This window comes from Nanorana parkeri, unplaced genomic scaffold (genome assembly GCF_000935625.1).
Source record: "Nanorana parkeri isolate BGI_ZX_2015 unplaced genomic scaffold, ASM93562v1 scaffold1134, whole genome shotgun sequence".
Lineage (NCBI taxonomy): Eukaryota > Metazoa > Chordata > Amphibia > Anura > Dicroglossidae > Nanorana > Nanorana parkeri.
This window is the reverse complement of record NW_017307402.1, coordinates 362500-376989: the sequence shown is the minus strand read 5'-3', so window position 1 is coordinate 376989 and position 14490 is coordinate 362500. Positions and strand designations below refer to the sequence as shown.

Here is a 14490-nt window from a genome sequence, read left to right as displayed (position 1 = left end):
AGTTTTTCTCTGGATCTGGACACCAGTCCTCTTCAGGGTTTGATAGTGGACAGTATCATTCCACATGCCCCCTGAGGGTGTGTCATTAAGTTGCCCTTGACTTCCAGGAGACTGATGCAGAGAAAAGCACCCACGTTATAATATGGCGCCATTCTCTGCGTTATAGAGGACCCTTCCACCACCGCCATGGGAAGAAAAGTAAGAGGACTCGATGTGACTGGACTGAAGACAGCTCCAATAATGGTGTGTATACTGAACATAAACGGATGTATGGGAGGGTACTCCAAGAGGGATGGGGTGTCTGACCAACTTTAACAGGGTTATTCACAAAAGGGTGAAGAGTGTCTTCTCCTGTCTTATCCAAACCCTTCACCCTTTTATGAATAACCCTGTGAGTTTTGGGGTTACTCCAAGGGGAATGGGGTGACTGCCCAATTTTAGGTTTTTGAAAATGAGAACATGTGACTGGACTGAATACAGCTACAATAATGGTGTGTATGCAAAAAATGTAAAGAAAAAAAATGCGGAGGTGGGGATATGGGTACTCCAACAGGGGTAGGGTGTGTGTCCTACTTTAGGTTTTCGGAGTGAGGACACGTGACTGGACTGAAGAGAGCTCCAATAATGGTATGTGTACTAAAAATAAGAAAAAGGGTGGGGTGGGGGGTACTCCAGGGAAATAGGGTGCCTGGACAACTTTAGGTTTTCTGAGTGAGGATATCTGATGCTGTGGATAGCTCCAACAATGGTATGTATACTAACAAGAAGAAAATGAGTGGGATGGGGTGGGGTGGGGTGGGATGGGGTATCTGCCCATCTTTAGGTTTTTGGAGTGAGAACTTGTGACTGGAGTGAAGACAGCGCCAAGAACGGTATGTATACTAAAAATTTAAAAAAGTGAAGCGGATGGGTACTTCCAGGGGATGGGGTATCTGCCCAACTTTAGGTTTTAAAACTGAGGACATAAGACTGGACTGAGGCCAGCTTCAATAATGGTATGCATAATAAAAAAATTAAAAAAAGGAGAGGGGGCTGGGTACTCCCAGGGGGATGGGTTATCTGCCCAACTTTAGGTTTTCGGAGTGAGGATAGGAGACTGGACTGAGGACAGCTCCAACAATGGTATGTATACTAAAAATAAGAAGAAGATTGGGGTGGGCGGTACTCCAATGGAAATGGGGTGTGTGCCCAACATTAGGTTTTCGAAGTGAGGGCAGGAGACTGGACTGAGGACGGCTCCAATAATGGTATGTATACTAAAAAATTTAAAAAAATGTGTTTGTGTGGGTTATTCCAAGGAGGACAGGGTGTATGCCCAAGGTAAGATTTTCTTATTGTAAACCACAATATTAAAAAAGTGAAGCAGATTTTGCTTACAGGCAGCCACGTTATATTTCTCCAGTTATGACCCATCATGTCTGAATGTGACATTATATAAAACAAACTCTAAGAAAAAAAATCAGATTAGATGTGTGGGTGTCATAAGAAGAGACCTGTAAGCAGGGGCCTCACAAGGGGGGTGCGGCCTGCACCCGGGTGACACCATTGGAGGGGTGACACCAAAATGACTGACAGTCATTTTGGTGTCACCCCACTCTGAAAAGTCGGGCGCTCGGTCATGGACAGTATCAGGAGAGAGAAGGGGACACGGCAGCATACGTTATCCCGCCGAGTGACTGCCCCCTCCTCTCTCTGCCGGCGCCCATCACCAAGATGGCCGCCGGCAGGAATCAGAAGAGCGACGCGCGTACGCGATGACGTCATCGCCCATGCGCGTGGTGACGTCTCGGCGGGGTGACACCCGGTAACCGCTCCGGGTGTCACCCAGCCTCGGGACGCACCTGCCTGTAAGCACTCACATTATTATATGTGTGGGTATCATAAGAAGAGTCCTGTAAGCACTCACATTATTTTCTGCTTCCAGTTCCCGCTGATGACCCTAGTAGCTGCGTCATTGCTATCTGTAAAGCCAAGAGCCTCGAAACGCATTGGCACTACGAAATCTACTTGGACAAATGAAAATGTGTTCGGCACTTGTTTAAACTCCATCACTAACTCGAGTATTCTGTGTGCAAACCTTCCCTCTTATTACAGAGCAATCGTATTAAAGTGATGACTATCCATCTCCCTGACATTTCTTCATTGTGCTCAATTTATGGTAAACTCCGAATCCTCCTTCATACCCCATCTTTAAATTCTACCAGCATTCTCACATAGATAAGAATTATCAGTAAAAGGCGCACTTCTGCCTTGCTCTCCGCTGCCCAGGAATCAGATGCTATCTATTACATTTTAATTTGTTTAAAAAAAAGAGAGAGAGAGAGAGAGAGAAGAATATCTTATGGTGAGGCTGAATTGTCATGTAATTGATTTTTTAGCTCGGCAGGAGGCTGATAGGAATGCAGAATACCCTGAAAAGCAAAACTTCTCAATAATCTCCTGCAAGTGCTGCAATGCAACGGGAACAAAATCGATTCATTGTAGCGAAGAGTAAAAGGGAGACTGCCAGCCTTATACCGTGACATTGTTGGTTTGTCATTAAAGCGGAACGATAGTCAGACAAGACACAAACGAATGCAGCTTGCGGTGGGGCTACCCCGCCACTGCAAGGGTTAAATGCTCATTTTGTCTAGGGCAGGGGTTCTCAACCTGTGTAACCCCAGGACCCACATTTGTCCGAAACATTAGAATTCATTCCACAAGACCACTTATGCAGAATTCCACAATACTGAAATACAAAACACAGAGAGCACCTCCATCGTGTAAAACTGTTTAATAAAAGAGAATAACAGTTGAAAATATACTCACAAAGGGAGATAAATAACAGGCATAAACAGATCAGGTGAAAACAGACTTAGCCAGCCGGCTATCTGTCCTTCTTGGTTGACGTGTTTCCAAGGTCACGCCTCCTTCATCAGAACCTTCTTGGTTGACGCGTTTCCGAGGTCAAGCTTTGTTCTGATGGAGGTGTGACCTCGGAAACGCGTCAAACAAGAAGGACAGATAGCCGGCTGGCTAAGTCTGCTTTCACCTGATCTGTTTATGTCTGTTATTTATCTCCCTTTGTGAGTATTTTCCTTTGCTCTCCTGGTGATTTACCGCCCAGTGGCGTCACAAGGGGGGTGCGGCCCGCACCCGGGTGCCACCATTGGAGGGGTGACACCAAAATGACTTAGTCATTTTGGTTTCACCCCCCTCTGAAAAGTCGGGCGCTCGGTCATGGACCGAATGCCCGACAGTATCAGGAGAGAGGAGGGGACCCGGCGGCATACCTTATCCCGCCGGGTGACTGTCAACTCCTCTCTCTGCCGGCGTCCATCACCAAGATGGCCGCCGGAATACCAGAAAATCAGAATACCGCAGCGCGTGCGCGATGACGTCTCGGCGGGGTGACACTCGGTTACCGCTCCGGGTGTCACCCAGCCTCGGGACGCCCCTGTTACCGCTTTCCCCAGTAGTGACAGGCCTGCTAGTCTGCTATGGGCATTAAGGTAGAACTGAGGGCAAAAACTGTCGCCAATCAGAACTTTCCCTCTGCAATATCTCTCCAGCAGTTCACCTTGGACAGGATCGGTAAAGTCTCCACCCTCCTACCATTATGCTGCTTGCAATGCCTTTCCCTGAGATCTCATGAGGTTACAGAGGAGATTTCCCAGCAATGCTCTGCTGATGTAGCCTTCCCAGGATGCATCATTTGTGCACATTGCATCACTAATGCCCATGAGGACCAGGAAGTGGAAAAACAATAATTGTAAGTAAAAGAAAAATGTGTTTGTTTAACTAATGAAGGTAAAATGATTTCATATTGGCATGCAGAGATTTTTAGTGAAAGGGGTAAAAGGTCTACTTTAATGGCGGAGTCTTATTATCACTGGTTGTTTATTATTAATACAGTTATTTGTTATTTTATTGCTATCACAAAGTCCAAGATATGTGGAGACATCACACCCCTAAAAATACAACATCAATAAGGAGACATTTAAAGGGGACCTGTCATCTGATTTGGCTGTAGATATCAGAAGGAGACAGAAGACATCTTTATCATGTATTTTCTAGAGCTAGCACATAGAACTCATCTACTCTGACACGACCCGCTCTACATTTGTTATCATTAAAAATATCATCATAAAGGACAGACATCAGGCGATAAGCAGAGGAAAGCAGAAGTAAGGATCTGATAAGCAGATTAACGAGTAGCAGACAGGCCTGATCAATATCTGAGAACTTTTCACTGTTTGTCAGAACTTGACTTTGTTAAAGAAGAAAAGTATTTGCTATGAAAATGGATCATTTTGGCCTTATTTTAAGCACATTCTCTATTACAAATAACTCTGTTATTAAAGGAGAACTCCAGGCAAAGACAAAACGTATCCTTGCATTGAGACTACCCTCCCCACACTGCAAGGGTTAAATGCTTGTTATCTCTCAAATAAAGCGGTATTACTCACCTGATCCGACTGCTAGACTGGTCCCTGCCGCCTCTTCTCCCCTGGGCCCCGGCAGTCTAAAGACCACTGACATCATCACATCTTATGCAAGTCCATTGACCTGCATTAGATCTGGGGAAGCCGAGGGACATTGAACAGTTGGTGCAGAGTGGGAGAGAGGTGAGTGGTCACTGCCGCAGGACTGATTAGCGAGTGAGTAATACAGTGTTATTTGAGCCCCCCAGACAAAACGAGCACTTAACCCTTGCAGTGCGGGGGGTAGCTCCACTGTAAGTATTTTCTTTACCAGAGTTCTTCTTTTAAGCAATTCTGACAGTGTTTTTGTGTTTACAACCAAATTACCAATGGAGTCTGCCATTACCCAGTAATGTCACCCCAGGGGGATGTAGGGGGGGGGGGTCGTGGCCCACACTGGGTGACACCAAAATGACCGCCCTGAAAAGTTGGCCACTCGGTCATGGACCAAGAGCCTGCCAGCGGCATTACTGGCAGGATTCCCCCCTCCCCGCTCCGATCCTCCAGCGCTGATTGGCGGAACGGATGGGGAGGGGGCGGGTACAGCTGGCTCTGCCTCTAGATAGGCAGAGCCAGCTGTCAGTCACGCAGCTGGGCGGATCCCGGCACAATTGTCGGAATCCGCTTCAGCTGCGGCGTCTCAGTATATCGCGAGCAGCAGCTCGCGGTATACTGAGGTTAGGGTGACGGGAGGATGCTAGTTTGTGTCCTCCTGTTACCCTAAGGAGAACTCTGGGGAAAAGCCTTAACCCCATAGTTCTCCTTTAAACTAATGTATAAAACTTCTGCCTAGTGTATAGCTGAGTGAATGCCGTTATGCTCCATCTAGTGGCCGTAATGAAGTGTGAACAGCATTCGCCCAGTTATATCAGTCACCTAAATACAACTAATAGGTCACAGGCCACATAGAATCTGAAATCACCATTCAGCTGGGAACGCAGTCACCATACAAATTAACTTGATTATTATAAGCACAATATCCCCAAACTTACTATTGTGCTAGAAAAAACAACATGAAAAAATACAAAGATAAAAGAGGGAAAATGGAAGGAAATGCATGCACACATTCTCCAGTCCAAGAACCCCAGAGCTACACCCACCAGGGGCAACAATAATGTAACACAAGGAAATCAATGAATTACAACTACAGTACAGATATATCTGCAAAGCTCAGCCTTAATTAGGTTCCTTGACAATTGCAGTCCATATGTGTTATAAGAGATGTCAGTAGTTTGGAATATGAGTCTTCACTGCAACCTACGGCAACAGAGATCCAAAGAAGCCAAATAGTCATAGTCTGAATTTAAGGAGCATTGGACAGGAAATGCTCAATTATTTAATGCGTCGAGGGAAAATATGTGCAGCATATGCCTAACAAGGAAAAAGTGCAATGGCAAAGAGGAATAATGACTACAATTCAAAGCGCAAACAAAATAACAAGATAAGTGACATGTCAGGTAATTTGTCATTCTGTGCAGCCAGTTTTGTGATTCACAACCCGCCTTTTTCCAGACAGCCAGATTCCCTTTTTTCCACTGCGACAACAGGAACGTTAAGAACACTAATTATTCCACTGTCCTCTTCTGCTGTCAGGGCATTCAGTGTAAGCACATGCACAATGCAGCATACCATATACATTTAATCCTTGTACTTCACTGCGAATCTATGAGACTGGGTCTGCCTTATAGGACGCAATAAACTCAGGAATTTCAAATGATGGGAAACGTCTAGAATGCTTCCTGGTAGCTAGAGACTAGTGATGTGCAGAGGCTCAGAGTGAACCCAGTTCTCCAGAGTTTGCACAAATATGTGCAAAACTGTCAGTGACTTAAATCCCCCCCTTCCCTCCCAACCGAATCAGTTGCAGCCGGGGCATTCCCCGCTCTGCAGCTTCTTGTAGAAATGGAGCAGGGACTGCACCGGCCGCAACTGATTGGGTTTGGATTGGGGTATGTCACTGACAGTTCTGCGCAGGCTTGGGCGTACTCCAGCGAACTGGGTTCACACCAAGGCCACACATGTAACTACTAGATACTACGGTATGTGATCTAGGCCTCTGCTTTAGGTCATAAGAAGGTGTTCAGGAGCAGCATCTTTTACATTTTCACAGTAAGCAGAAAGTTCCTTTTACTCAAAATAATAATGAAATTTGGTAACGCTGACATGTCTCCTACAGATTCATGGGAACAATTCATGGGACATGCAAAACTAACCTGGTGCAAAGACACACAAAAGTGGCCTGATGTAAGGACACACAAAAATAACCTGATGTAAGGACACACAAAACTAAGTTAGTGTACAGACTAGTGTTGCCACCTGTCCGGGATTCACCCGGACAGTCCCGTTTTTGAGTCTTTTGTCCGGGTTTCCAGCCAGCTGACACCCGGACACTTTAATTTTTTGACAGATGCAGTTGCCAAGTTCCCCACTAAGCGCAGGACCTCAGGCAGCCACATCTGTCTGAACTTGCATCTTCCTGTGAGCCACGGATGCCTGTAAACAGGTACAGTTCCACCTGCACATCGCCTCTGTCTTTTTGACACCACACTGCCCGCCTTTGGACCCCTGATGAGACACCGTACAGCCTGCACAGCACTCCTGAAAGCCCACCTGAGACTCCACACAGCCACCTGAGAGTCCACATAGCCCACTTGAGAGTCCGCATAACCCACCTGAAAGCCTGCATAGCTCATCTGAGACCCCACATAGCCACCTAAGACCCCACATAGCCACGTGAGTGTCCGCATAGCCCACTTGAGAGTCCGCATAGCCCACTTGAGAGTCCGCATAACCCACCTGAGAATCCGCATAACCCACCTGAGAGTCCGCATAACCCACCTGAGAGTCCGCACAGCCCACCTGAGAGCCTGCATAGTCCTCCTAGGAGCCCGCAGAGTCCATCTGAGAGCCCGCAGAGTCCACCTGAGAGCTCACGCAGCCCACTTGAGAGCCCGCACAGCCCACGTGAGAGCCCGCACAGGCCACCTGAGACCATTGAGACATCAGGGTGCCACCCCAGAACAACAGAGTATGTAGCTTCATATTATTTTGTATTGCTCTAGCATGTTTTGCTGGGATTTGTAGTCCTCTATAGATGGTCTCCTCACTCCCTCCCCTGGCTGTCTCTTCTTTCTCTTTCTCCTGGCTGCCTCTCTTCGCTCTCTCCTCTGTACTCTCCCAAAAAAAAAAAAATTGTTGCGCGCAGCGCTAGAGTGTTTGGATTTTACTTGAAGGAAAGGTGGAAACTCTAAGAAAGACACACAAAACTGACCTGGTGTAAGGACACGTAAAATTAAAGTGACACTAAACTAAAGAAGGAAGGACAGTGTCAGCACCAATTCAGAGATGATTTGAGGATCTACAGCCGAGTGATACACAAATAAGATACATTATTGTTAATAGTTAGAGTACTTGAATGTATTTTTAATAGGTATGCACCGATACCAAGTACAGTACTCGGTACAAGTACAAGTACAGATACTTTTCCAGCTCCAAGACTAGAGAAAAATTAAAAAGTTAGGAGGCAGCTGTCATTTGTAAGGAGCACACGGAGCTCCTGGGATTTGTACATCTCTGTTTTAATGTATTTTTGCTTTTTGTTTTTATAAATATATATATAAGTGATGCACTGGTACCATTTTTACAAGTACAAGTACTGATACTTGTCCAACTACTCACAGATACAAGTACTGATACATTTTTGTTTATTGTCATTGTTTCTAAAACAATATCGACTAATGCTTTCAGGACAGTGGTGGGGAGCCGGAGCCAGGTCCCAGCTGCAACCTCTGCAACCCTGGTAGTTCTCATGAAAATGCCAAGTATCTGCACTGGTACTCAAAGTATCGATGCATCCCTAATTTTTAAGATTTAACTCCTGAGTTTAGTGTCACTTTAATCTGGTGTAAGGACACACAAAACCTGGATCTCTGAGCAATGGAAAATTCATTGAGTGATTTCCCCAATCTTACAGTCAGACTGTGTTTGGACAAAACCAAAGGACATTAGGGTACGATCTGCTGAATTTACCATACACGTGTTGTTGTTTTATTGTTTTCTTTAAGTTATTTCAACTGTTAAAGTCAATTCACAAGGATTATTGCACAGGTTAACGTTTAAAATACCGTCTGCATCAAGATGACAAGATGATAACTTTGTGTTTTATTGGGCGCCTATTGAGGAGAGCAGGAGAAAGAACTGTATGAGTCGCTGATAAAATAACACTTTGCGAGATAAAATAATGTATCCTAAGAATTAGACTTTAAACAGCTAAAGCCCAACTCCAGCCAAACCAGCCAACCTTTTATTTCATTTCGGATAGTCATGAAGGGTTTAAGCTTCTGCCAGGTCTTTTTTGGCTGTTTATGTCCCTTTTGGGGAGATTTATTTTTCTTTCACTTTTAGTAAGGACGGGTTAGGCCTTCTGACAATTGTTTATGGCTGGCTGTGCTTTCCTGTCCTGCCCCCCCCCATATTTCTTGTATAGGTGTCCCAGGGATGAGAAGTAAGTAAAATTCCCCCAATGGTGTCACAGACAGAAATAATCTGTCAGACATTTTAAATCTTTCCACCCAAATCTTAAATCTGGACCAAGCAGGTATTCAGTGAAGTTAGGACTTCTGACCTGAATACTTGTTCCATGTCAGTAGCTCACTCAGGAGTAAAATCAAAGGAAGAGGATGACAGGTTCCCTTAAAACATCCTGATAAACCGCTGCTGTGAAGTAGAAGGTTAGCAGAGATGAGATATTGGACCTTTCATCTCTGTTATCGGAGGTGTTCTAACCTTTCCCTTGGCAGCAATGCCTTATCACTGAGTATTATAAATGACACAGGAGCTCTATGAGCCATCTATTCTAGCAGTGACATCTAATGTCCTCCCAGCTCCTGTGGACTACTTGGAATAAATTCACAGAGACTCTTGCTGTATTATATGAGTGGACAGGATCCTAAACTTTCTGCACCCAAGTTTACACATGTGAAATAATAGCCTATGCTGAACGCTCAACTAACATTGCATGAAAAATGATGGCACACCGTTTATGTTGGGTTTTGTTGATGTGTCCATAAAAGTGTTGTAATGTCCATACATGTTTTTGTTATTTATTAAAGTTATTAGTAAAAAATAATAATCTTGAAGTTGGCATCTCTACCAGTCTAACTTCAGTGATCATAAGTAAGATGGCTAGGTATAGGGCTCACCTAGAATTTGTGGATGGGGCTTATTTAATATGGGCAATCGGGATTAATATCACTCCATTAAAATACCCTTAAATAGTTCACAAGTATTTAAAGTGACACTAAACTCAGGAGTTAAATCTTAAAAATGCATGCAAGTACCTTAACTATTAACAACAATGTATCTTATATTATATCACTTGTATCACTTTAAATTCATGCTGTGGGGGGGGGGGGGGGCACACAGCAGGGCAAACTGGGGGTTACTGAGGGTTGTTCGGAGTTCTGCTATAAGTCTTGACTTCCTAAGTTCCTAGGTCTTTTTCTCCCTAAATCCCCCTGTGTTTTGAACAACCTTCAATATTCCCTGCTGCATCCCCCCACATTATATATAATGTTTTATGTAATTACCATAAAGTTTGGTAGACGCCTTGGAGTGGGCTCCTTTGCTGTAAGCCTCCATTTGGCACAGTGTGTTCTCACTCCAGTAATATCTACAAGCAATGCTTATTGCATATTGGATGGACCCATAAATTAATGGAGTTTAGTGTCTAGTCACTGTGGACCCAAAATATATATTTTGCCAATCATCAGGTGAGTATGTTGAGAAATGCTGTGACCTTCTGATATATCCAGTGCTGGACAATGCTTCCCAAACACATTTAGTGTATTGGAATAATCCACCTTCTATGGATAGATGATTGACCAAGAAATAGGATCAAGAAGGGCTAAAAATCCGATTTCACTTGTGTGTACATTGCACCCCCTATAAACTATTTTCTTTTTTGTTGAGTATACTCCACTCCTTCTGATTATATGAAATCTATTCTTACAGCTGTATATTGCCATCTAAGCTATGGTGTATATCTAATTTAGGGATCATTTTGTGAATGGAGCGGTCCTGGGGCAGAGGTGGAGTCACTCTAGCTTTTTTATAGCAACACTGTTACTTTTAAATTGAGGAACTTGTATCTTCTTATTGTAATTCTTATCACTTACTTTATATCAAATAATAAATGACATGTCATTGCACTGCTTTACCTCTTTCCCTTTTTTTTTGTATTTGCCCGTGAGAAATCTACTAAAAGCTACAATCAGCGTTTTAATTCAAATCCTGTAATCTGCTCTACCAGACAGGAAGTGAAGGGTGCTTTAAAGTCACTATATAACATTGCCTTGCAATGCAAACTAATTGCTGGTTGGCACCCTATGGTGCCACATTGTATCTTTATGACAGGTGTAGATGGCAAAGCCATATGAGTTCCATATGAGTGCTGTATTTGTCGCTTCCGCCGGGTGCACTACAACGTATTTCAGCAAGACACAGTCCTCTTGAGATACTCTGCATTACGATCTGCGATACAATCAATGAAATACGCTGCTTGTAGTGTTCAATTTATTCTATAACCAGCAGGCAGAGGGGTGCAGACAAATGCCAATTGGATCTAGCCTGCGCTTTCCTTGAATGTGCCACTACAGCCCCCAAAGATCCTTTGCCAATGCCGATTTTCGGAAAGTGTTTGTTTGCTTAGACCTAGGTATAGCTTTCCACTGACCCCCATGCAGCAGTGCTTGGGCCCAATGATAAGTCATCGAGGCTCCATGCAGCACATGAGATGGTTAATGACGTGACACTGGAGGACCCCAACTAACAATTCCCACCATTACTTTGCTTTCCAGGGCACTGCTACAGGTTTCCTTTAAAGGCTTCAGAAAAGCCACCCATTAAAGACAGGCAATGCTTGATAGGTCTTACACCAATCAGACTCGCCTTAAGGTGCCCACACACCTTACAATTATCTGTAGATTTTCTGTGGACAGATGGAAAAAGTGCAACAGATTGGCCCAGATGGAGATTACTCCATCCACACAGTCAAGTGTAGATGGAGGAATCTGTTGCACCTTTTCCATCTTACCACATACAATCTGCAGATAATTGTAAGGTGTGTAGGCAGCTTTGCATGCTATAATAAAACCTGAACTCTATGCAGAGAAGTGTTTTTGCATATGTACAATGGTCCTTTAACATATATGTTCTCTTTTCCATTAAAAGGATTAGTGGGAGTAAGAAACTAATATTTGCTTTCCTGGATTACAGGCCCCTGTCCCCCTCACATCCATTTAATAAGGCCACGGACTACTATGCCCTCTCCCCCTCCTCATGCCCCCGGTCTTGACACTTCCATGCCATAGTCAAATTCTCAGTAAATGGTGATGTAATTATGCCCCTGTTTTTCGGTGATGGGCCGAGCCAAGAGTCTGGCTCTTGTCTGGTCTGGCCCTGCCAATGTAACAGAGTCATTTTAATGACAGGCCAGGAGAATCCTTTTTTGTCCCATCTCCCATGACCACACACTGTGACTGACGAGGCCTTCCACCCCTAATCCAGATGTGGCCGGCTGAGCAGTGTGCAGAGACAAGGGTGTATATTGAGGGTGATGTGGGTAAGTACATAAACCCCTTCCCAGACAACATTTGTACCCACCCACATTCCCTCCCATATTATAGCCCATTCACTACAATTGCCATGGCACCATGAGAAGTGTAGTTTCTGGTAGATGGACGTTGTAATGTATCCTCCTACATTACATTTCCTTAGTGCGTCCAGCCGAAACTGCTTTTTATGAATTGCAGAGATTACATCAGCGGAATTAACAGCTAAATGTAAGAAGTTTAATAACTGAACAGCAGCTTTTATATTTACAGAGCTGACACCATTGATAGGTGATTTTTACATGCAGCACCACGTTCAGCTTGAAAGTTTAGTTCCACTTTTGCAGCCACATTGGGATGACACCTATTATATGTCTGTTACACGTTCTCATTCACATAGCATAACTTCTTCTTTTTCAAATGTGCTACATTTTAAAGTGCTTTGTACTTGCTTATAATTCCCACTTAGCTTCCCCCCTATGTAATTAGTTGAAGAGGGGGCTGTGGGAAGTTATGTTTACTCTAATTACCCCTATCAGTACTGGGCTGGCAGATTTCATCATCAGATGTAAACTAGATTTGAACTCTGTCTTAACCAGGGCCATCCCTAGAATGAGTCATCCTGTGGCAGTTGCCTCTGGCAGCATCCCATTGGGTCATGTGGGGGCCAGCGAGTCCCAAGTTGCTAAGAGCTCTTAGCAACCTGTGACACGCTAGTTGGCATCCCGCACAGCTCCTGGCAACCAGTGATGTGAGTGAGCTGGGCGGGACGCCAGACAGAGCCGGAGCCAGAGGTACCGTTAATCCCTTCCCCCCGGTAACATGCACCACCAGCACCAGTCCCAACGCCCCCCCCCCCTTCCTGCTCCTGCACCATCTACACTCCCCTGAACCCCCCCCTTCCTGCCCCCGCACCATCTACACTCCCCTGAACCCCCCCCCCTCAGGCAGCAAAAAGTGTATGGACACTCCTGGTCCTAACAAAGACTTAAATACTTAGTAGCATCATATATTATTGAGAGGAAGCTCAGTCTGTTCCTAGACTTTCTATGGGGACAGACAGCATATCCTGTCACTTAGAAACTGAGAGGGAAGCTACAAAGGCCTGCCACACACACATCTATAAGGTAAGAAATACATTTGTAAGAATTATTTTTTGTTATTTTGTGTGAATGGGAACATGTAACAAACATATACCAGGAGTTTTCTACTTTGACTGCAAAAGTGGAAATACACTTTATCCCAGGGGTGGGCAACTCCAGCCATCCAGCTGTGCTTTAACTACAAATCCAAACATGCTTCTGCCTCTGAGAGTCATGGCTGTAACTTTTAGTCTTGCAATACCTCATGGGACATATCTGTATGTATGAAGCCTAAACCATCATAAATGTGATACATGAAAATGCCCCATAACTATGGGAAGGGGGTTTAACACCGCGGATGTCAACTGGTTAAAGGACCTACCTGAAGTCGGTGAGACGGGAAAATAGGTTGTTTTTTTTTAAATTAAGAAAAAAGTACTTTGTGTTTGGAAACCCCAGCGAGGGAACATCTGTGTGGACGTTTCTTTCAATTTGTGAGTAAATAAAAGTGGACAAAGCCCTTAAAAAGTGAAAAGCGAGTGTTATATATATATATATATATATATACATACATACACAGTATATATACATGGTACACATACTTATGCACATGTAATGTCTCTGGGGCCGCAGCATTAATAGTCAGCCCAGCCCAGTCACAGAAGCTGATAGTGAACACGGAATAAGGTGAAAATTGCTCCTTCAGTAAATTGGCTCCAATCTGTAAAGAACAGAACGGAATCTGAACAGCCTTTTACACTGACTTCCAGCAGCCGTTGGGCTGCACATTGAAATGCACAAGCTGTGATGAGTGCACAGGGTGACATCACCAAGGTTATAAATAAGTGAGCGAGCCCTGCCAGGACTGCATTTCAACTGCAATACCCCAATTATACATTATTACTATTATGGCTGCAGAAGACATATATGGGACAGCAGCTCATACACAGTTTCTGGGTCCGGAGAAGCAATAATATATGTCCAATGGTATCTGGTTTATGAATACAGCTATGAGGACCCTACTCTATGTAAATACAAGGAAAGAACACCAATGAAGCAGAGTAACCAAGAGCAACCAATCACAAATAAGCTTTTAGACCGTAGGACTCTGATATGAAGGGGGGCTTCTGATGTGAAGGGAGGCTCCTGATGTAAACGGGGCCCCTGATTTATAAGTAGGGACTTGAAGTGAAAGGGGGGTGGACTCTGAAGTAAAGGTGGGGCTTCTGATGTGAAAGGTGGGGACTCTGAAGTGAAGGTGGGACTTCTGATGTGAAAGGGGGGGTGCTCTGAGGTAAAGGTGGGGCTTCTGATGTGAAAGGGGGATTCTGAAGT

The 14490-nt window shown here is 44.4% G+C and overlaps 1 protein-coding gene across 2 annotated transcripts in view; it reads right to left on the bottom strand.

The window, feature by feature from the left end:
- The window catches only part of LOC108796573 (neuron-specific protein family member 1), a 64040-nt gene that overhangs the window by 44003 nt on the left and 5547 nt on the right, over positions 1-14490 (bottom strand). The window lies entirely within an intron of this gene.